Source organism: Bos indicus x Bos taurus, chromosome 1 (assembly GCF_003369695.1).
Source record: "Bos indicus x Bos taurus breed Angus x Brahman F1 hybrid chromosome 1, Bos_hybrid_MaternalHap_v2.0, whole genome shotgun sequence".
Lineage (NCBI taxonomy): Eukaryota > Metazoa > Chordata > Mammalia > Artiodactyla > Bovidae > Bos > Bos indicus x Bos taurus.
In genome coordinates, this window is record NC_040076.1 from 124,747,763 (window position 1) to 124,770,487 (window position 22,725).

General features: G+C 41.8%; 1 protein-coding gene and 1 non-coding gene across 3 annotated transcripts in view; one reads left to right on the forward strand and one right to left on the reverse strand.

The window, feature by feature from the left end:
- SLC9A9 (solute carrier family 9 member A9) overlaps positions 1-22,725 on the forward strand; it is a 665,191-nt gene that overhangs the window by 280,065 nt on the left and 362,401 nt on the right. The window lies entirely within an intron of this gene.
- On the reverse strand, positions 6,524-6,596 carry TRNAK-UUU. Its single transcript has one exon. It is a non-coding gene; the product is annotated as a tRNA-Lys (tRNA).

Genomic DNA, 22,725 nt, shown 5'->3' on the forward strand with positions numbered 1-22,725 from the left:
AATGAAAAGTGAAGGATATTGCTTTGAATTCTCTTTCCGGTCAGTTAAAGAAAGCACACAAATTTGTCTTTGGTGAGGGTTTTGTGTTGTTTTTTGTTTTTTTTTAGTAACATCAAGTGGGGCTTATTCTTGCTTTCCGTTTTCCTTTTGTTTCTTACTCTTGGGAATTTCCATTTCTTTATTTTGCATTCAGCCATGAGTTCAAGAAGCTGTTATAGTTTATGTATAAACTTATATGCACTAATACAGGAAGGGACTCTATATTAGTTTCATTCTGCTGGATGCATGAATCACCTATTAACAACTTTCTGAGGGCACCTAACTTCCCTAACACTGCTGTGTCCTCCCATCAGCACTAGGCGATGTCATAAAGTCATTGAAAACAAATGCACATCTTAAAAGTGGTTTCTGAACAATTTCTTAATATGTGCCAAAGATAACATCTGCTAATATAAGTGCCTAAGGCTGAAGTTACAAACATACGTTCTACTGGTCATAACCCACGTGCAGGCACATGTTCAGTCCACACAGTGTTCAAAATCTTGTTTTCATTTCTAACATTTAAAAATTAGCCAATCTTACATTATGGTTAAGATTTTCAGTGTCTCTTACAGACAAATAAAAATAACCAGAAAAGCATGCCTGTGCTACAACTGAAAACAGGGAGTCCTCAGCCAGCCCTCATTTGCACAGCTAGTTCCTTTACGTTATAGGCGTGGCCTTGCTGGCACCTGAGTTTGTAGCTTCTGGTCTGAAGAAGTACAAAAATTTGTGGAGTGCCATCAAATAATTTACCATTAAGCTCCTAATAAATATGCAAAGGGCTGATTAATCTGGTTAGTTGCTGAATGCTTTAGTGTTTAGGCACTTTAACTCACTAAGGTCAGAATGACAATCTGCTCTTTTGACCCAGTCCAGTATTTTGGCCACCTCATGTGAAGAGTTGACTCATTGGAAAAGACTCTGATGCTGGGAGGGATTGGGGGCAGGAGGAGAAGGGGACGACAGAGGATGAGATGGTTGGATGGCATCACCAACTCGATGGATGTGAGTTTGAGTGAACTCCAGGAGTTGGTGATGGACAGGGAGGCCTGGCGTGCTGCGATTCATGGGGTCGCAAAGAGTCGGACACGACTGAGCGACTGAACTGAACTGAACTGAACTGAAGGGAAGCATATTTATTTGGGGGAGTAATCCGAGGTCTTGTAAAGAAAACATACTACTAATTGAATAAATGTAAACACAGTAGGTTCCAATGTGGTTTAGACCAACAGAAAAGAGCAGAAAAGGCTTTCATTTTTGCTTTGTATTGGTGCGTTTGTATCTTTGTGAGGTTTCTGGTTTTTCTGGAAGCAGGGCCTCCAGAATTCTCTCTAACTCTTGTTTCAACCAGCGGGCCCCTTTTTGGAAACGTGACAGGATCTGTGGATAATTAATAAGAATTGGACACGTTTCTAATTTTAAATTATTCTTTCTTTCTAGTTGTGCAAGAACTCAGCAGTATTACCGCTGAGTGGGAGTGCTGTACACTGTTTTTAAATAGCTTTATTATTCCCTTGCAGGTTAGCTATTTATTAATTTGATCAGTACTCATGTGGAAAAAATGGCCTTTATTGTGCTGCCATCTCTTCCCTATACACTGTGTTCCCTGGTAGTCAGAAGCATATTACTTGTTTTCACTTGTACCCCATACACTTCCACTTTCATTTCACCCCTACTTGAGCCACACTAAGCTTCTCCCCATAATCAAGATGAGTCTTTTTTAAATAATTATTTTATTTGTTTTTGGCCACACTGGGTCTTCATTGCTGCACACAGGCTTTGTCTAGTCGTGGTGAGCGGGCGCTCCTCTCTAGCTGTGGTGCATGGGGGTTTCTCTTTAGTTGTGGCGCACAGGCTCCTCAAAGCAGTGGTTTCTCTTGTTACGGAGCTCAGACTAAAGGGCCTGGGCTCAGTGATTGCAGCTCAGAGCCTTAGTTGCCCCCTCAGCATGTGGAATCTCCTGGACTAGGGATCAAGTTCATGCCCCCTGCACTGGCCACTGGACCACCAGGGAAATCCTAGATGATTCTTGTTTTCCCTGAGTAGTAATGCCAGCCTGTCCCTCTTCATTGAGTCCAGTTTTGGTTTTGTCCCAAGTCAGGAATCATTTGTCTCTCCCCAACACTTTCATCCTGCTTTATTCACCCTGTGATGAACAGGACTGTCAGCTGGTTTTATGACTGGCTCTCCATGTAATTGTTCAATACTAGATTTTGAGCTCCTTAAAACGAAACCTTACTTCTTGTCTTGTTCGAACATCTTTGTATTTCTAGGGCCTGCTACCCTGCTTTGCACCTAACGATTACTCAACAAACTCATAGTATCTGAATTAGCCTTAATTATATCCACAAAGGACTTGAGTTAATTTATGGGACTAAGGAACATTTACTTTCAAAAAGGGTAATAAGTAAAAGATAAGACATCTCTTAAATAAGAAGATGAGTATCTGGCACCAATTAGATACTTAGTGCATGCATGCTTAGGCATGTCTGACTTTTTGCAATCCCAAGGACTGTAGCTCGCCAGGCTCTCTGTCCATGGGATTTCCCAGGCAAGAATACTGGAGTGGGTTGCCATTCCCTTCTCCAGGGTGGCTTCCCTACCCAGGGATCAAACCTGCATCCCCTGCATTGGCAGGAGGATTCTTTACCACTGCACCACCCGGGTAGCCCATAACTAGATACTTAATTTGGCATTAAACTTTGTTCAGAGCTTCCTGGCAGCAAAGTGAAAAGGGAAGTGTGTCAGTTTACACGGTTCTCCAAGCCAGCTAAAGAAAATACACAAATTATCTGCCAGTGTTGTTATTGAAACGTGAAAAGTAGGGTGACATAATAGACAATGTTCTTGATTGTAGTCTTATGAAAGACACAAAACTATCCTTCAAATTGACCTTTTAAAAAGCTGCCAACTACAAAAGCTAAAAGTAAAGCAGTAATCCCTAACTACATAAAGCCACTGCTATTATATAATAGTTCTTTAAAGTTGTTTCCTGATGATCTGATGTGAAACCAAGTTAGACTTAACAAGTTACTTAAGTAACTATCAAGTATCCATTGCTGGGTAGCAAATTACCCAACAACTTTGTTACTTGATATGGCAAACATTCATCACCACTGAGACCCTCTGGTTCAGGATCTCTCATGACTTTGCAGTTAAGCTGTTGGCCAGCACTGCAGTCTCTGAGGACCCCACTAGGACTAAAGGATCCACTTAAAGCTCACTCACATAGCTGTTTAACTTCCACGCCACACATTCTCCTCCATAGGGCTGGTCATGACTGAACTTCCCCTTCAGAGAGCAATCTAAGAGAAAGACTGAAAGATTATGGCATAATGCATGTGAGAGAAAGAAAGAGCAACCCAAATGGAGGCCGTGGTAACTGTTTAATCTCAGACGGGATGTACTATCACTTCTGTTGATCACACAGACCAGCACTGGTACAGTGTGAGAGGGGACTACACAAGGGTGTCGATACCAAGGGTCAAGAATCACTGCAGGCTATCTCAAAGGATGGCTGCCATGGCAACCAAGGATGTTTGGTTCTCGTGTACTTGAGATGGTCCTTCTCACATCTCAGATGTGACCACGTGTAAGTAGTGTATGAAGACCATTCAAAGTTGACTCCTGTGGTTGCAAGTCAATATTTACGTGTTGATTAATGAGAGACATACATACTTCTTTGGGCTTCTCAGGTGGCTCAGTGGTGAAGCATTTGCCTGCCAAAGCAGGAGACACAGGTTTTATCCCTGGGTTGGGAAGATCCCCTGGAGATGGGAATGGAAGCCCACTCCAGTATTCTTGTCTGGGAAATGCCATGGACAGAGGAGCCTGGAGGGCCACAGTCCCTGGGGTCACAAAGAGTAGGACACAGCTGAGCACGTACACGTGTATACTTCCCGTCCCAGGAGACAAATGCTCCTTGTACAGGGTAGAAATACATAGACCTGATGTGAGTGTTTCTTTCCCACCCTTGCAGTGATAAGACCAACAGTTTCCATGAAAGATAGCTGATTATTTTGAATTACTTACAAGAGCTGCACATAGGTTTCTGCTCATAAAATATGGAAGAAAACTCTTGGCTTTAAAACCCTTAAGCTCATGCGTGGTCACAGGCATTCTCAGCCTCTGCTATTTCACATGCTTGATTTTTAGTAGGACTGAATCTTAAATGGTCCTTGGGGTGAGAGTTAAAGAAGGGAACCATCTTAAACTGTGAAAGGGACTTCCTTGGAGAAAGCCAGGTACTCTTATCATCCCCATTATACAAAGGGATTAAGTAATTTACACAGTGTTACAGAGCTAAGCATCGGTTATATTCAGCCAGGAAAAAAGAGACTAGGCTGTCTTACTTTAGACTAAATGCAGAATTGTCCCACCTGTGCCTATATTTCCTTTAGCCTTTTAAAAGGATTTATTAAGCCATTAAAAATGAATGAAATATTAATTAAAAAGCACACAAATGCTAGTATTAAATAGAGTTAAAGTTAATGTACTTAAGTATTAAGAATTTCTAAAGGATAAAAAAATTGCTTAAATTCCCTTTAAAGGGAGCTAATGAATGTTTGGAACAACTGACCTGGTACAGATGGCTTTCGTCGCCAATAACTTCTCAAGGGGCAGACTGTAGCTAAGATCTCACCGTTGTGATCTTGAGAGGTGTTGACCTAGAGCCCTTGGGTCTGAGCCAGAGCCTCTAACAGGGTCAGGAGCACGCACAGGAAGGAGGCCTGCGGCTGCAGGGCCAGCTACGTGCTGCTGGTCTCATAATGAGTAAACCGGCGAGTTTTCAAAGCAAACTGGTCCAACAGGCCTCCCCAACTCTCAGCCACTTTGAAACATTAAATAATACAACAGCAAAGTTAATTTTTTTATATGATAGCGTTAAGGACAAATAACACCTGCAGGAGTAATAAGTTTTTAAAAATTGAAGAAAAGTATTGTGGAAAAATTTTCAAATAAATAGGAAAGAGAACATGGGAAAACTGTTTTCTATAGGTTGAAAATGTAATAGAGGAGAAGTTCTCCAGAAAATTTCCCCAGCAGGGCCTCAGGTCTTAGTCAGGGCAGGGTCAGGGGTCAGAGGGATGGTAATAGAGGTTCTAGGATGCTGGGGGTGGAGATGAATGTGGGAGCAGTGGGGATGACGGTCTTGAACCCAGTGGGGATTCTGCCAGAAGAATCTGCAGATCCCCCAGGAGAGTCTGCAGGGGGAACAGTGCTTTTGTGCAAACACATGGACACCTTCCATCGAGTTCAGGTGCTTTTCAAAATATGCAGAACTGGGTCTTCCTTCTGGATGACTTTAAATGACAGCTAGATAACAGGCTCAATAAAGAACCCCTAAAAGGTGTGCTTTGCAGGCCTCTGGGCTTGAGAACCTGGGAATTAGAACACCTGGTCTGTTAGCTGCAGTTTTGCTCACACCACGGCACTGGCTCCAAATTTCACCAGAATACTTAGGTCCTCTTGAGTGGAAATAATGAGAAACCTAGTCTAGCTACATGTCATCTATCAGACAGCTGATTTAGAAGATTCTTTTTGTGATAATTACACTTCACCATTCACGAAGTCTTCCTACATCTATTGTACAATATGATTCTTATGACAACCCTGAGATAAGTAAGGTAAACTAATGTAATTATCATATCTTTTTTACAAATGAGGCGACAAAGGCAAAGAAAAGTATCAGTGACTCCCCAGGGTGTCATATGTAACCATGGTGTTGTGTGTACCACGCATGGCCTCTTATCCCCACCCCCACATCCCCCACCCGCCATCCCCAGCAAATTCACTGTAAGGACACCAGTCCTGTAAGCTACTGTACTCAGTTAAATCACTGCCTCCAGGGTAGCAAAAGTTACTCTCAAACCCCGAGGGTCTGGCACTAACCCTGCTCCCTTCACAGTGAAATTTGAAAGCAGTGGTTAATCCACCATGCTGTAAATTAGCAATAGAGTGGAAAGGTTAAATACATGACTTTGGAGAATTGTTGATAGCTCAGTTGGTAAAGAATCCACCTGCAATGCAGGAGACCCCAGTTCAATTTCTGGGTCAGGAAAATTCCCTGGAGAAGGGATAGACTACCCACTCCAGTGTTCCTGGGCTTCCCTTGTGGTTCAGCTGGTAAAGAATCCTCCTGCAATGTTCGATCCCTGGGTTGGGAAGATCCCCTGGAGAAGGGAAAGGCTACCCACTCCAGTATTCTGGCCTGGAGGATTCCATGGACTATACAGTCCATGGGGTCGCAAAGAGTCAGAAACGACTGAGAGACTTTCACTTTCACTTGAAAACTGTATCGTTCAGTTCAGTTCAGTTCAGTCACTCAGTCGTGTCCGACTCTGCCAGTCCGTGGACTGTAGCATGACAGGCTGTACATAGGTACACAAAATGCTAAATTAATCCTGGAAGTGGTATGATACAGTAAAAGAGCAGAAGTTTTAAAGAAAGATGTTCTGAATTTATTTTGTTTATTTTTTGGTGCCTGGATAGGGGCATGAACCCTGGACCCTCAGATTAAAAGTCTGATGCTCTACCAGCTGAGCTACCTAGGCTATTAAGACGACGTTCTGAATTTAAACCCTGGCTTCCCTGTTCACTCTGTTTGTTTGTTTGTTATTTGATCATTTTATTTATTTATTTAAAATTTTTCTGTTATACTGGGGCATAGTTGACTAACAGTGTTGTGTTAGTTTTAGGTGTACAGCAAAGTGATTCAGCTATACACACATGTATCTATTCTTTTTCAATTCTTTCCCCATTTGTTGTTGTTTAGTCCCTAAGTCGTGTCTGCCTCTTTGCAACCTCATGGACTATAGCACACCATCCTTCCGTCTCCTTCACCATCTCCCTGAGCTCGCTCAAGCTCGTGTCCATTGAGTCAGTGATGCCATCAAACCATCTCATCCTCTGTCACCCTCTTCTCCTTTTGCCTTCAATTTTTCCCAGGATCAGGGTCTTTTCCAAAGAGTTGGCCTTTTGCATCAGGTGGCCAAAGTTTTGGAGCTTCAGCTTCAGCATCAGTCCTTGATTTCCTTTAGGATTTACTGGTTTGATCTCCTTGCAGTCCTAGGGACTCTCAAGAGTCTTCTCCAGCACCACAATTCAAAAGCATCAATTCTTCAGCACTCAGCCTTCTTTATGGTCCAACTCTCACATTCGTACATGACTACTGAAAAAACCATAGCTTTAACTCTAGGGACTTTTTCAGGCAAAGTGATGTCTCTGCTTTTTAATACGCTGTCTAGGTTTGTTATTTTCCCATTTAGATTACTTCAAAATACTGAGATCCTTGTTGGTAATCTCTTTTTAATATAGCGATGGGTACATGTCAATCCCAGGCTTCCAACCTATCCTTGCCTCCACCTCCCACCCTCATCCCCTTCCCCAGCAATATTCACCGTTTAAAAGAATTCAGCTGAGTCACTTAACTTTGCTTAATTTCAACCCCTAAATCTACATAATGGAGCTTTCATGACAAAGCATTTCATTGGAATATGAAGAAACTCAGATAAGATATTGTCTCTGAAGTCACTTTATAATTTTAAATTTTGAATTATTTCAAATCTGTTTGGGGAGGGTAACCGATCATTTCCAATCTCAAAAGATTGATTGTTGGTTTTCATATTTATTGTCTCTTTGCCTCCCCATGCACCCCCCCCCTCACTTATATTGACCGACATATCACCATCATCTACAATAGTGCCAGGCACTTAGTAGGCACTCAGCAAATATTCGCTGAATGAATAAGCATGAAAACCAATAGAAATAATCATATTGGAATTTAATTAAAGAGAAGAAATTTTGAAAGATAGACTGTCTCCCTCTAGCTTCCCCAGGTCTAAGGGAAATGAAATGTGTGGTTAAATACACTGGCATCATTTCCACTTACATCTCCAATCGTCGCTTTCTTATACCCAGTTAAAATAAATCACACAGAGCTTCCTCCCCGTACTGTTTTCTGATCTTCAGCAAGCCCTGCCAAGAGCTAGAAACACAGCCCAGTGGGTCTCTTCTCTCAGCCCTGGGCACAGTGAAAAAAGATGGTTTGAAGTATTTGAAAGCATTTGTTAAAAAAAAAAAAAAATATATATATATATATATATATATATGTATGTGTATATATATGTATGTATATATATTTCACCCTTCTGGTCTATTTAACATTCTGTATCGCCCATATTTCATTACCTTAGCTCCTCGCAATGACTATGAAATAATTTCCCAATTCTTTCCTTATCCATGGTTGCTGGTCCACTTGAGTGACTTCATACTGATCAGTTTTTCTGATTTACTGAGAGTTGAGTTTTGGGACAGTCCTCTCAAATCCACTGAGGAACAAGAATGTCACCAACCTCTGTTCCTCATTAATATTAAAAAGCTAATAACATTTATTAGCGTTAAGGATTGACTTAGCAATGTTAATATTTAAATCTGATAAATTAATGAGTTCTACTTTTGTTTATTTTTTGCATGCTTAAAGAATTCTAATCTGTCTAGAGGAAACTTCTCTGTTTTAGTTACTTTTCAGAGCAGCAGAATATCTGCAGGCAGCACTAGGGATATAGGTAAGAAGCCAAGAAAACCATAGTTAGAACAGTTATTACTTGCTAAACTCTGGATGAGTGACTTCATTCTCCATATTTCCTTTGATTTCTGAGGTTTTTTAAAAAAGAAAAGAATGAAGAGAACCACTGATTTCCTAATTTGCAATATAATGAGAAGACAAATGAAATATTTTGATTTCTTACAGGTCTCAAGGAACCACAGGAGTTTGTTTCATTTCCATTTTATTATATATTTTATTATGGATGACATTGAACATTTCAGGGCACTGTGAAGTAACGTGGATTCCTTTTGCCTCCAAGCCTAGTCTGTGGTCAGCCTCAGCATCGTTTGCATTGCTATAGCATAAAGGAAAGAAGTGGCATTTTGCTAGGTCACAGAGAGTGTCAGTGCCAAGTCAGGACCAAACACAGGCAATTGTTTCGCTCGTGAAGCCCCACAGCTTCCCGTGGATTATTTGTGGGTCACATCTCAACCTTATGTTTAATAACCACTACCACCACAAAGATTGCTGATTACTCAGATGTTAAGCACAGCCATTATTTCTTTGCAAATAAAGGCTCTCCTCAAAGAATAAAAAGACCACTTGTGCTTTCCAAGTAAAATCCTTTTATTATTAGATTCTGGGCATTTGGTGACTTATACCATATAATATATACTTATAATTCAATGATCTTAATAATAACAAAATAGCTATAACTGATTGTTTGATAAAATACAGAGAATTCCAGAAACATAGCTATGTTTTTACAAGATAAATCATAGTATGAGAAAATTTCTTTTCAAACCCTTTTCCCATGAGGCATATGGTAGACTTTCTTTTCCCACTTTGCTGCTCAATCCCACTCCTGTCTTGTGTGACAGCAAGAACTATCCCTTCAGCTTTACAAAGGGAGAATTAGAGAATTAGTTCAAATTTTGTTTAGAATGGGGGATTGAGGCTGCCAACATTTTTTAAATGTATTTATTTATTCGGCTGTGTTGGATCTTAGTGGCATCCTTCAGGATCTTTTGTTGCAATGCATAGACTCCCTAGTTATGGCTCATTGGCTCAGTAGTTGTGGCACGCAGGCTTAGTTGTTCAGGGGCATGTGGGATCTTAGTTAACCTGACCTGGGATCGCACCTACATCCCTTGCATTGCAAGGAGGATTCTTAACCACTGGAACCAGGGAAGTCCCAAGGCCACCAACGTATTGAAGCTACTCACATCATTCTCCAGTGGCTCAGTCAATAAAGAATCAGCCTGCAGTGTGGAAGAACTGGGTTCAATCTCTGGGTTGGGAAGATCCCATGGAGAGGAAATGGCAGCTCACTCCAGTATTCTTCCCTGGAGAATCCCTGTGGACAAAGGAGTCTGATAGGCTACTGTCCATGACACCACAAAGATTCAGACATGACGGAGTGACTAGGCACAGCCCATCATTCTCAGCCTCTGGTTTGCCATGCAAATCAAGGCAACAAAACAGCAAAAGTGTCCTGTCCCTTGAGAACCATAATGTCATTGTTAAAGAATACGGCAACTCCCCAGGTATCAACTGTTTTTTATATTTGTCTTCATTGATGCCTACTGCACCCCACACAGAGAAAACCAAACTTTTTTCCCTTTTGAAAGACCAGGACAGCAACAGGCTGCGCGGTCTCCCCAAATGGAAATTGGGGAATTATTTAAAATACATTGCATTGACTCCCTTGCAGCATTTTAATAACACATAGGTGTGGTCTATGGAACTTCAGATAAGTAAGTCCTGAGCGAGTGCTATCAGTAGAGTTTGCTTCTGGAATGTTCTGGGAGTAGCATGGAGATTTGGGGGATGAGGCTCTCTTTTTTAAGGCAGCTACTGGAGAAAATTATTTTAATAACAATGACCTAGTGCTAAGTATCTGCCTGGGAAAACTGGGGATAAGTTGAACTCGCACAGCTCTAAGTCACCCTCCAATAAACCCTTATGGGGTCAGAGCCACAGCCCCATCTTTAGTTCTGTTTGGACTTGTACACATGTCCCTCTCATTCTGGCGAAAGGCAGTAGCATCATTCCATCTGGGCGTGTTTTAGGATGCCTCCTGGAAACAGCTGTGTTGCCTGTCTTTGTGTGGATACAGTATTTTTTAAAATGAAAATCACCATGGCAACAGCTGCAGTCACTTATTACAGAGCAGTGGAAGTGATGCTGGTATTTGTGAGGAAATCTATGCTCTCAGAATAATGTGCCCCTTACAATGGAGTGGATTTTTCCTGCTAACATTACCATTAAAAAAAAAAAAAAAAAAAGTGTAAGAGTGTGTGCAAAAGAAATTTACCAGGGAACTGGAGAGTTCAGGGAATTGGTAAGCAAGAATGGAGCCTTTTATCTGTGGCCCCTGAGTTAAAATCAAACCATTTGCTATTAGCTCTCAACGCCGGGGTTCTAGGGAGAGCAGTGCTTGTTATTTGTTTTTGACTCCCTGGTATCTAATATGGCACTCTAAATAGAACTGCTTAATGATGGTGATGATTAGAGTTAATTGAAGCAGTTTTCTGCTGCTTTTAGCACCACACCTCCCTTAAAGGGTTGAGGAATCTCTAAATTGGGGACTGTAGGAACCAATGTGCTCTCATCTCAGCCAATAAGTATAAAACAGTTTAAGTTTGGTTTTCTTTCAACTCAGTTCTGAAATTAATAACATCTTTCATAGGCCCGTGCTTAATTTTCTGGCAATTTCTATTTGCTAAGCATTAAGAAGGAGAGTGAAGAGGAAGCTAACAAAGAAAGATATGCCTTGACATATGTTCAAGACTCTGTTTATTATGGGGGAGCATCTGTGTGCTGAGTTTTGAATGAGTTTTTCATATTCCCTAAGCGTGATGTTACATCATTTAGTGATCAAGAACATAGACCGTGTTCTTGATGGACGCAATCAGATAATTCAACAGGAAGCACTTAACTATAAGGAAAGAGAAGAGTGATACCGACTGTGGGTAATTTATGGAAATAATAAAACCTCAAAAGCTGAGGTCTCTAAGACTACAGATAAAGGAGCTTTGAGCACAGCACAAACATTCTTCAAAAACAAAATCCTTTACTCCAAAAAACTCTAACATCTGATGAGATGTTTCAGGTGTGCAAGTAGGATGGGTGGGCAGGAGAGTGTGGTTACTTATGTCTCTGAGTGTGCATGTGTGTTGAAAAGAGAATACGACTTATATTATGTGCTTTATCTCTCATAGTGTTCAAATCCCTTAAAGAAAAGTTATTGCATATATTTTTTGGCTGTTGGGCCCTAAAGTTTTAGAGTGTATATTTCACTACCAAAATTATATTTCATCTAAACTTGGTTAAACTATGTTGTGCAATGGTTTGTTTTCTCCCATCACTCAGAAGACGCAGAGAAGCCCACGGAGAAAGTTTTTTGCCCTGGGCTATCGGAAACATATTGTAAAAAGGCTCCATCTCATCCTATTCCTGGAAATGACTGCAAAACAAAAACGTTTCCCCATTTAAGCCCAGTCACAAGGGATTGTTTCATTTTTATTAGAAGACAAGGAAGCATATTAGAATCCACTGAGCAGCAAGCAATATGTCCATCTCTCTCCTTTCTGCTGTCAACTTTGTTTCCCGTTCAAGTCAACCAAGCAACTGTTACACAAAATAAGCCAGAATTTGGGATTAGAAAATGATTGGATAGAGTCTCTCCAGAAAAATCCTTAGTGCTTATGATTTACATCCCCCTTTTATTTCTACATCCACAACTGGGTGTTGTTTTTGCTTTGGCTCCATCTCTTCATTCTTTCTGGAGTTATTTCTCCACTGATCTCGAGTAGCATATTGGGCACCTACCGACCTGGGGAATTTATCTTTCAGTGTCCTAGCTTTTGGGGGTTCTCATACTGTTCATGGGGTTCTCAAGGCAAGAATACAGAAGTGGTTTGCCATTCCCTTCTCCAGTGGACCACGTTTTGTCAGAACTCTCCACCATGACCTGTCCATCTTGGGTGTCCCTACACAGCATGGCTCATAGTTTCACTGAATTAGACAAGGCTGTGGTCCATGTAATCAGATTGGTTAGTTTCCTGTGATTGTGGTTTTCAGTCTGTCTGCCCTCTGATGGAGAAGGATGAGAGGCTTATGGAAGCTTCCTGATGGGAGAGACTGACTGAGAGAGAAACTGGATCCTATTCTCTAACCCAGGTCTCCTGCATTGTAGGGAACTCTTTAATCCCTGAGCTACCAGGGAAGCCCGGGGCATGCTCAGTAAATCTTTAATCCAATTTTCTGTCAATGGGCGGGGCTGTGTTCCCTCCCTGTTATTTGACCTGAGGCCAAACTATGGTGGAGATAATGAAGATAATGGCGATCTCCTTCAAAAGGTCGCATGCACACACTGCCACACTCAGTGCCCCCAACCCTGTAGCAGGCCACCACTGACCCACGCCTCCACTGGAGACTCCTGGCCACTCATGGGCAAGTCTGGGTCAGTCTCTTGTGGGGTCACTGCTCCTTTCTCCAGGGTGCTGATGCACACAAGGTCCTGTCCCTGCTCCCCAGAGTCGGTTTCCCCAGTCCTGTGTAAGTTCTGGCAGCTCTGTGGTGGGATTAATGGCAACCTCCTCCAAGAGGGCTTATGCCATACCCAGGTCTACTGCACCCAGAGCCCCTGACCCTGCAGCAGTCCACTGCTGACCCCTACCTCTTCAGGAGACACTCAAACACAGTTGTCTCAGTCTCTGTGGCGTCTCTGGGTCCTGATTTCACCCCTCCTACCATCTTGCTGGGGCTTCTCCTTTGCCCTTGGATGTGGGGTATCCCCTCAAAGTTGTTCCATCGCCGCACAGCCACCACTCCAGTGCCTACCATCTTGCTGGGGCTTCTCTGCCCTTGGATGTGGGGTATCTCTTCACACCACGCAGCCACCGCTCCAGTGCCACACAGTTGCAGCACCACTCTGTGAATCAAGACAAATTGGAAGTGATCGAACGGGAGGTGGCAAGAGTGAACATTGGTGTTTTAGGAATCAGCAAACTAAAATGGACAGGAATGGGTGAATTTAACTCAGATGACCATTATATCTACTACTGTGGGCAAGAATCCCTTAGAAGAAAGGAAGTAGCCATCATAGTCAACAAAAGAGTCTGAAATGCAGTACTTGGATGCAATCTCAAAAATGACAAAATGATCTCTGCTCATTTCCAAGGCAAACTGTTCAATATCACAGTAATCCAAGTCTATTCCCTGACCAGTAATGCTGAAGAAGCCGAAGTTGAACGGTTCTATAAAGACCTATAAGACCTTATAGAACTAACACCCACCCCCCCCCCCCCCCGCTAAAAAAAAAGATGCCCTTTTCATTATAGGGGACTGGAATGCAAAAGTAGGAAGTCAAGAGATACCTGAAGTAACAGGCAAATTTGGCCTTGGGGTATAGAATGAAGCAGGGCAAACGCTAGTAAAGTTTGGCAAAGAGAACACACTGATCATAGCAAACACATCTTCCAACAACACAAGAGAAGACTCTACACATGGACATCACCAAATGTCAATACCAAAATCAGATTGATTATATTCTTTGCAGTCAAAGATGAAGAAGCTCTATACAGCAAAAATAAGACTGGAAGCTGACTGTGGCTCAGATCATGAAACTCTTATTGCCAAATTCAGACTTAAATTGAAGAAAGTAAGGAAAACCACTAGACCATTCAGGTATGACCTAAATCAAATCCCGTACGATTATACAGTGGAAGTAACAAGTAGATTCAAGGGATTAGATCTGATAGACAGAGTGCCTGAAGAACTATGGATGGAGGTTTGTAACATTATACAGGAGACAAGTGATCAAGACCATCCCCAAGAAAAAGAAAGGCAAAATGGCTGTGTGAGGAGGCCTTACAAATAGCTGTGAAAACAAGAGAAGCAAAAAGCAAAGGAGAAAAGGAAAGATATACCCATTTGAATGCAGAGTTCCAAAGAATAGCAAGGAAAGATAAGAAAGCCTTCCTCAGTGATCAGTGCAAAGAAATAGAGGAAAACAATACAATGGGAAAGACTAGAGAGCTCTTCAAGAATATTAGAGATACCAGGGGGACATTTCATGAAAAGATGGGTACAATAAAGGACAGAAATGGTACAGACCTAACAGAAGCAGAAGATATTAAGAAGAGGTGGCAAGAATACACAGAAGAACTATACAAAAAAGATCTTCATGACCCAGATAATCACGATGGTATGATCACTCACCTAGAGCCAGACATCCTGGAATGCGAAGTCAAGTGGGCCTTAGGAAGCATCATTACGAACAAAGCTAGTGGAGGTGATGAAATTCCAGTTGAGCTATTTCAAATCCTGAAAGATGATGCTGTGAAAGTGGTACACTCAATATGCCAGCAAATTTGGAAAACTCAGCAGTGGCCACAGGACTGGAAAAACTCAGTTTTCATTCCGATTCCAAAGAACAGCAATTCCAAAGCATTCTCAAACTACCGTACAATTGCACTCATGTCACATGCTATAAAGTAATGCTCAAAATTCTCCAAGCCAGACTTCAATAGTATGTGAACCATGAACTTCTAGATGTTCAAGCTGGATTTAGGAAAGGCAGAGGAACCAGAGATCAAATTGCCAACATCCATTGGATCATCAAAAAAGCAAGAGAGTTCCAGAAAAACATCTACTTTTGCTTTATTGACTATGCCAAAGCCTTTGACTGTGTGGATCACAATAAACTGTGGAAAATTCTGAAAGAGATGGGAATACCAGACCACCTGACCTGCCTCCAGAGAAATTTGTATGCAGGTCAAGAAGCAAGAGTTAGAACTAGACATGGAACAACAGACTGATTCCAAATAGGAAAAGGAGTACGTCAAAGCTATATATTGTCACTCGCTTATTTAACTTATATGCAGAGTACATCATGTGAAATGCTGGGCTGAAAGAAGCACAAGCTGGAATCAAGATTGCCGGGAGAAATATCAATAACCTCAGATATGCAGATGAAACCACCCTTATGGCAGACAGTGAAGAGGAACTAAAGAGCCTCTTGATGAAAGTGAAAGAAGAGAGTGAAAAAGTTGGCTTAAAGCTCAACATTCAGAAAACTAAGATCATGGCATCTGGTCCCATCACTTCATGGCAAATAAGATGGAGAAACAATGGAACCAGTGACAGACTTTATTTTCTTGGGCTCCAAATTCACTGCAGATGGTAACTGCAGCCATGAAATTAAAAGATGTTTGCTCCTTGGAAGAAAACCTATGACCAACCTAGACAGCACATTAAAAAGCAGAGATGTTACTTTGCCAACAAATGTCAGTCTAGTCAAAGCTATGGTTTTTCCAGTGGTCATGTATGGATGTGAGAGTTGGACTCTAAAGAAAGCTGAGCACTGAAGAATTGATGATTTTGAACTGGGTGTTGGAGAAGACTCTTGAGTGTCCCTTGGACTGCAAGGAGATCAAACCAGGAAATTCTAAAGGAAATCAAGGACTGAAGCTGAAGCTGAAGCTGAAGCTCCAAAACTTTGGCCCCCTGATGCGAAGAACTGACTCATTTGAAAAGACCCTGGTGCTGGGAAAGATTGAAGGTGGGAGGAGGAGGGGATGACAGAGGATGACATGGTTGGATGGCATCACTGATTCAATTGACATGAGTTTGAGTAAGCTCTGGGAGTTGGTGATGGACAGGGAGACCTTGCATGCTGTAGTCCACAGGGTCACAAAGAGTCGGACACGACTGAGCGACTGAACTGACTGACATTTCTACACTTCATCTAAACCAACCTAATCAGTTTATTCATGACATTGCATTATATCTTACTTGAGAGTCTCAAGAGGAAGGTAACTCTAACAACTTAATTTTCATTAAACTAGGCGAAAAGGAAGGACATGCTGATTCAAATTCTGATGCAGGAAAGGGAATTTAAGCAGCAATAAAGAAGGAAGACAATCATCTTCTTCACAAGAAGTCAGTACTTCTCCTGGATTTGGTAGCCTCAGGCAGATAATTTGATAACAGTTGTCAGTGGAGAAGGAATCACCGTTTGGCATGAAATGCATCTGAGTATAATTAATTTCTCATTAATAAATGTATTGAATTTTGTTGAACCACCTCTGAAGCCAAAGATGTAAGATTCTATTGGGAGACTCTTGGGTCTGCAAAAGGATCAGGTCTACCTTTTTCTGTGTGCTTAGGTCACAAGAAACCACTGCCCCAATTCTTGTGTGTTTTAAAGCACAAGTCATGTGTTCAAAGAGAACTCATCAAGGCTCACATTTCTGGATGACACCTGTTTTCACGTTTGCCTTGGTAGGTCGGCTTCCTTCATTTTGCACCCAGAAGAGTCTCCATTTGGTATGACATTGCATTCTGATAGAAAAATAATGTTTTGATTATCCAGAAAATTTAGTAGCAGCCAAGGACAGATATGCTACTTCCTGCCAGATAACAGGCAAAACATCTACCCTTCAAACAAAAACATTTTCTTAAGCCTTTGGGAAGGACTGGAGAACAGTTGACTGTATAAGTTCTTCAGTTTCAATATCCCTTTGGGCTTTTTTTTTTTTTGCTGGTTTGCTATTAAGTAGACATACAAAGAAAGAATTAAAGAAATATACAGATGCTTTAAAGGTATCACTTCACCTGTAAAGATTACTTAAGGGAAGAACTTACCTATTGGGATCACCACATAAAACTAACCTTTTAGTGATGCACAAATTTGCCTACAGTTTACTGGGGGTGGTCAGGGAGAGAGGGGGCAACCCAGGAGGTTTAGAAACAGGTTCTAATACAGGTCCTACCACTTACTAGCCATGTGTAAGGACATGTAGCTTAACCTTCCTCAATGTCCTCAATTTCTCCTTGTAATATGTAGATAACATTATCTCTCCTGTGGGGCTATTGCTGTCATCCGCTCCTAAGTCATGTCCCACTCTTTGCAACCTCATGGACTGCAGCACGCCAGGCTTCCCTGTCCTTCACTATCTCCTCAAGTTTCCTCAAACTCGTGGGGCTATTGTAACGATTACAAATAACATATACAAAATGCTGATCACAGTTCTGGCTTGCAAGAGGCCTTCAATAAATGGCAGCTATTAGCATTGCAATGTGGAAAGCACAAAGTCCAAGAGAATGTTAACACAGAACATTTTGCAGGAGCAGACCACCTATGCTTTCTAAATTCAGTATTTAAGACTCTAAAATTATGTTGGCTTTGCACGGACTGATCACTCAACTGACCAACAAACTGCCTTTGTGTATCTTGCTGGTTTATTTTGTTATGGTTAGAAGAGAAAGGTTTTTTTTTTTTTTTTTTTTCTGTCATCATTTTGGTAATTTATTGAGTTCTTTTTTTAAATCCAGAAGTTTGAAGGCAGGGCATTTTAAAAGTAAATAATTTAATAGAAGCAATGTTCTCTTTCCTGTCCAGTGTCACCTACACAGACTGGTTGGTGCCAGGGCCTAAACTGTCAGGCAGTTCTAGGGCAGAAGATGGCAGAGGCACTTGTCCAGTTCCCTGAGACTTTCCATTTCATTACAGTCCCCAAATTCTGGCATCAGGCCTGTGGGGATTATCATCCTCTTCCTGTGATGAAGCTACCTAGGGCCTCACTATCACATCCCATATGCATCCATGGTGCTGTAATCTCTAATTATGCAATGACCTCCTCCTGATAATGTTTCATTAGCATTAAGTGATAAAGCAGGTTTTTCACATACAAAACCATGGATTTTGCTATTTCTCAGAACAAAATTTTTAAGAGTCTCTCTCTCTCTAACACACACACACACACACACACACACACACACACACACACGATGGGTATGACTGCAGCACAGTCCTCTATTGTTTTCATCTAAATGCCATTCTCCTCTCCTATCACTCACTCATTTCTGTTTCCATTTGGATGCTTTCTAATAAAAGCCCTAAAGCATTTTTTTTTAAATTGGGTTTTCCAAAAAGGTCGGGATAGGTTTGAATAAAAATCTAGTGAATAGATTTAATCCAGAGGAGACAGTGAGGTATAATTCTGCCCTTTTTCTCAAAGACTTGGTGATTTCTATATCCCCTTAGTCCCACTTAAGTAAAGTTCAACACTAGCCGGTAGCATACTCAGTAAGTGGTGGGTAGGATGATAATGCAAGAGAGCTGACCAAAGAAATACAACAACAGCAAAAAACTGGAGAAAGAGACAGACAGACAAAGAAAGAGCTCCCTTCCATAAAAGGAGCAAGTGGGAATTATTCAAAAGCAGCCTTCACCACCTGCCACTTGCCCTTCAAATTAAGAGGAGCCCCACCTCCTGCACCTTGTACCAGCTCCTCTTTCTGACCCACACTGGCTACCAGTTTCTTCCCTTACAAACAGTATGAACAATTCACTAGTTTTTAACCCATCTCAGAAACAGACAGCTGCAACCCAAATGCATTTTGTTACCAGCATGTTACTTATTTCACAACTAAGCCATCAAGGCACATTTCTCTCCCAATTCCGTTTCTCCCGTGGGTTCTCATGACATATAAATAAAGACATTGGGTCTTTTGGAGATCTTGCCCTGGGTGCAGTAAACAAAGCCTGGGAGCTGTTGTGTCTCACACATTCTGATAGACCTGTGGAGAGTCAAGCCCTGGTGGTGGTGGTGATAGTAAGTTCAGGCATGTGACTTTGGATGTTTTGAATCAATGAAATTGACATAAGCTAGACCATGAACCGGAACCGGAGAAGGCAATGGCACCCCACTCCAGTACTGTTGCCTGGAAAATCCCATGGATGGAGGAGCCTGGTAGGCTGCAGTCCATGGGGTCGCTAAGAGTCAGACACAACTGAGCGACTTCACTTTCACTTTCCACTTTCATGCCTTGGAGAAGGAAATGGCAACCCACTCCAGTGTTCTTGCCTGGAGAATCCCATGGACGGAGAAGCCTGGTAGGTTGCAGTCCATGGGGTCTCACAGAGTTGGACACGACTGAAGCGACTTAGCAGCAGCAGCAGCAGACCATGAACAGAGAGGATTGATTCAAGCCATGGTTAATTTATGCTTCACGGTGTTATCTGCTATACTTCCTCTGTCATTTATTCCCCTGTAAATACAACTCTCAAAACCTTACCTCTCTCTGCAGAGATACTTAGATGTCATTATTTACTCATGTTCTCCCATTGCCTGCTAGCCCACAGCAGCCATGTAAGATCCCTACCAGAGCAGAGAGTGTGCAAAAGGCCATGGCTTAAACACAGGGTTTCCCCCATGATCCCACTCCTATTCTCTGTGCCTTGCTCGGGTTAGCTGATTCTCTGATCTTACCTTCTGCAGTTACTGTTGGCCTCAGTTTCTGACCACTCCCTCCTTGGTCTGCCATTAGTATTTGCGTATCCCCACTGCAGTGATGTGTAACCTTTTTGAGGTCATGGACTAAATGGAGAAGATGTATGAAAGTTAAGGACTGTCCTTTCAGAAAAGTGTGAGCGTGCATTTATGCGGCTTCACAGCCATCCCTGGTCTCCTTTGATCATTAATTCTCTGGCTGCGTTGATTGTTGTTTATATATTCACTGTGGCTTGCTCACCTGATTCTAACTTGAAGGATTGCACTGACCTGTCTCCACCCCAATCCTCAACTGAGTCTTCCAGCCTACATTTCCCCCAGCTTCTGAGCTTTTGTCTACTTGAAGTGAAAGTAAGTGTATGTTGCTCAGTCATGTCTGACTCTTTACGACCCCATGGACTGTAGCCCACCAGGTTCCTCTGTCCATGGAATTCTCCAGACAAGAATATTGGGGTGGGTTGCCATTTCCTTGTCTAGGGAATCTTCCCAACCCAACAATCAAACCCAAGTCTCCCACACTGCAGGCAGATTCTTCACTGTCTGAGCCACCAGGGAAGCCTGTTATCTTCTGACATGTGCAAAAACCATCTTCTTGAATCTTCAGACTGTTTCAGGGCCCAAGGTCCTAGCCCTAGGAGCTTCACAGCTGATCAATGACCTTGGTAAATGAAGTGTTCATCCTGGTGCTTGGCATCTGACTCCAAGTCTTAGCAACTACCTTTATTACATGGGTGGGATAGACCTATTAATTACCTGAGTTAGAAATCTCTCAATTTGTACAAGTTGTATTGGCTTAGAGATTCAAATATACTATAAAGTCTACATCCTTGTCCCAGACAAAGCTGTGTCCTGAAGATGCAGTATCAGAGATGACTCTACTGTGGAACATTGCATTCTGCAATATATACTTTACAGCAACTGCTACACACATAAAATGTAATTTAAAGGCATTATGTGAAAGGAAAACCCTCTTTGGTAAGATTTATTGGTCCACAGCTCCCATGCCTCAAACACAAAATCAAAATCTGTAGAGGAGAGGCAACTGCTTTGGTAAAATGCATTAGTTTAAGAAGATAACTGTGCTTTGCCTCGAAAGATAAATTTGTGCTCAAGTGAAATTATCTGCAACTCTAAAACGATGGATGCAGATTCTCAATTAAGTTGCGATTTGGGATGCAGATGCTCACTTAATTGCTAATAAATAGAAGAACAGGAGAAGGATCTGGGGATATGAGTTGATCAGTGCAAATATTTTCTAGGAGTTGGCTTGTCACCAGGTGAAACTCCATCAGGCTGTCTCAGAAAGCTCTTTACAATCTGAGTGAGTTTGTTATACACAGGAATGAAAGGTGCCCAGATTAGGAAAGCTTTTCATAGGACCTTATCTATGAAAAGTCCTTTGACCCAACCAGAGGCAGCTAGCATTTCATTCAGCCCCTCATCTCTGTCCTCAGCACACATTTTTGAAGCACTGCAGGCTCCAATGCAAGAAAGTGCCTGTTTTTGAATTCTTTTCATCTCTATGTGGCTTGCAGTGAGCTGTGGATTGATGATTGCCATGAAAGCAAATGCCATAGGTTTCATGACTTTTCCTTGATTGTTGCTGATCAGCAATTCCACACAACTTTATTAGATACTTTCTATTCATGATTTTTTTTTTCCTGCTTTACATATAGCAATGAGGTAAAGAATCTGCCTTCAATACAGGAAACACAGGTTGAGTCCCTGGGTTGGGAAGATCCCCTGGAGGAGGAAATGGCAACCCACTCGGGTATTCTTGCCAGGAAAATTCTATGGCCAGAGGAGCCTGATAGGCTACAGTCCATGGGTCACAAAGATTCGGACACGACTGAGTGGCTAACAGACTTAGCAATGAGATTTCTGTGGTATGTCTACCTTGGCTACTAGAAGCTCAGCTCTGTTGGATTTGCAAGACAACCATGGATCTTTTGGTCTTAACTATTGTTAGCAATTTACATGCATCTCCTTCTTTGATACTATCCCAGAAATCTTCTGCTTTACAAGCCTCATTAAGAAAAAGATGAATTCAGCATTTGATCTAACTCTAAATGTATTACTCATTCCACCTCAAAAGAGTCTTGAAATGTTCTGACACATTAATTGGAATTCTAAATGTGCTATATTTTTAGAAATAAAGTTCAGTTTTTATTGACTTCTTTTGAGAAAATGGTGAAAAACAGAGTAATCACTCTAACAATAATATTAATACAAATAACAGTAACAACAGTTAATAACAGCTATCATTTATGGAGTGCTTTCTATGTTCTTAGTAGAAGCACTGTACGTATATTAACCCAATGAATCTCCACTCTGTGAAAGAGGCACAATTGTTATCACCACTTTTTAGATGAAGACACTGTAACACAGATAATTGCTATAAAGAGACAGTAGTCACACAGGGTGCACAACTGTGGGAGATGATGTGAAACTTGAGCTGGTGCTGTCATGGACACCAAAAGACTCAAAGTGGATGTAGTTTCATAACAAGCTCATTTCCAAATGCAGAAGAGGCCTCCACGAAGAAGTCCTGGCCTGTAAGCAGCATTGGCAGTCAGCAAAACCGCTCATATCAAAACGATTGTGTTCACTAATGCAATTTCTTTTATTACAAATTAGCACCATGCCGTGTGTGCGTGTGTGCTCAGTTCTGTCCGACTCTTTGCGACCCTATGGACCATAGCCCACTGGGCTCCTCTGTCCATGAAATTTCCAGGCAAGAAAACTGGAGTGGGTCGCCACATCCTTCTCCAGGGGATTTTGCCGACCCCAGGATCAAACCCGCCTGTCTTGAATCTTCTACATTGGCAG